At 44.2% G+C, this 2,048-nt stretch overlaps 1 protein-coding gene across 3 annotated transcripts in view; it reads right to left on the bottom strand.

The window, feature by feature from the left end:
- Tmem63a (transmembrane protein 63A) overlaps window positions 1-2,048 on the bottom strand; it is a 34,736-nt gene that overhangs the window by 24,423 nt on the left and 8,265 nt on the right. The window lies entirely within an intron of this gene.

Below are 2,048 nucleotides of genomic sequence, written 5' to 3'. Positions count from 1 at the left end.
CCAGGGAATCAAGGGACCACAGCTATGTGCACACTGCAAGGCCAGGGAATCAAGGGACCACAGCTATGTTCACATCTTCCAACCTCAACACTGAACCTGCAGGAAACTCAGGGTGTCGCCTGTTTACTATACATTTCCTAACACTTCCAAATCAATGTGCAATGCTACATTTTATCCTACACAGTGACTGAAATGACAGGTAATAGGGGCTTCGTTCCAGAGAAGCAGCCTGAGAAAGAGTGGACACGGGGACACGAGGGAGCAGGGGAACAAGTTAGCTCTGCACGCACGAAGTTGTTAAGAAAAAATAACAATACTTGCAAAGCCTCATCACTGGAATGGGTCTACTTCAAAACACACACATATGGGGCTGGAGAGAAGGCTCTGTGGTTAAGAGCACTGGCTGTTCTTCCAGAGGACCTGGGTTCAATTCCCAGCAACCACATGGTGACTCACAACCATCTGTAAATCCAGTTCCAGAGGACCCAACACCTTCTTGTGGACAGTCTCTTCTGGCCTCTGCCAGCACCAAGCACACATGTGATACACAGACATGCATGCAAGCATTCATGCAAAACATCCATACATATAAAATAAAAATTGTAAAAGGGGGGCTCCCCCTTCTTGGAAGAGAGGAGGAGGAGAAATTGGGGGGGCTAGGAGGAGAAGAGGCTGATATTAGGATGTGGAGTGAATAAATAAATCAATTAATGAAAAAAATTAAGGTGAGATATTGTCTTAAAAAAATAAAAATAAGGGGCTGGAGAGATGGCTCAACAATTAAGAGCACTGACTGCTCTTCCAGAGGTCCTGAGTTCAATTCCCAGCAATGGTGGCTCACAACCATCTGTAATGGGATCCAATACCCTCTTCTGGTGTGTCTGCAGACAGTGACAGTGTACTCACATACATTAAATAAATAAAATGTTTTGACAAAAAAAAAAATCCTATGACAAGTGAAGTATCTTCTTGGAAAAATAAAATTTACACTCTACATAAGAAAAAATGTTTAAAACCCACATGTACATGCTTACACACTGTATTTATCTAATGTAAGATACCAGTGGTAATCAGATACATAGTCTTTTAATGAATCATTAAGAGAAATACAGTGTCGCCAGTTAAGCTACAATTGATAATACAATCAATACATGTTGAGCACGTTAGTACATACCTGTTATCACCCCAGGACTCAACTGAAGGCTGAGGTAAGAGGATCATAAGTTCAAAGAAACTGTACTCAGAAGGCCAGGGATATAGGAGACATCCGGATACATACATACCATACATACATACATACATACATACAGACATACAGACAGACAGACATACATACAGACATTCCTATTCTAATGGTAAGAAAATGTTAAAGTGTGCATCTCAGAGTGAATGAACGAACAAGTTAAATACGGTGCTGTGTGTGTGTGTGTGTGTGTGTGTGTGTATGTGTGTGTGTGTGGTGTGTGTCAGCACTCAGGTGCAGATGTACGTGCACACACATGTGGCACCAGGGGCCAACACTTGGCACCTTCCTCAGTGTCTCTTCATCTTATGTTTTGAGAGAGTCTCTCACTGAACCTGGAGCACAGTGCTGCAGCCAAGTGTGTCAGATATTTCGTCAGTAAACTGTCAAGTGCTGTTTGAACTCCCTGAAAGGCTGACTCTGGGGTTACTCATCCCAGCCCTCACTGCATCTCAGAACCAGACAGATCTGTCCCAAGGTGTCCTCCAAGACCCCTTGTCAGGGAATGAGATGCCCCTCCTCAGTTCTGTGACATGGAGGGAAGAAGATAGCAAAATAGCCCCAAGTGTGAATGGATGTATCTTTAACAGTTAGGAAGTAAGCCATTCCTCTCCTGCGTTCTGAGGTAGGACTCATGCTCAGGCCCATGCTAACTAGAAGCAGTTGAAGGATCTTCTGAGGGTAGAGTAACATCTCCCTAAATGTACCTTCCTTCCTCATCCTACCACGTGACATTTCAGAAGCTGAAACACTGACAGGCCTGGAGGGGGCACCTGAGTGACATGGGCCCTGGGACAGGCCTGGA

Source organism: Grammomys surdaster, unplaced genomic scaffold, assembly GCF_004785775.1.
Source record: "Grammomys surdaster isolate TR1022 unplaced genomic scaffold, NIH_TR_1.0 126051, whole genome shotgun sequence".
Taxonomy (NCBI): Eukaryota; Metazoa; Chordata; class Mammalia; order Rodentia; family Muridae; genus Grammomys; species Grammomys surdaster.
Note: the sequence above shows the minus strand (reverse complement) of the source record. Positions and strands in the feature narration are given on the sequence as shown.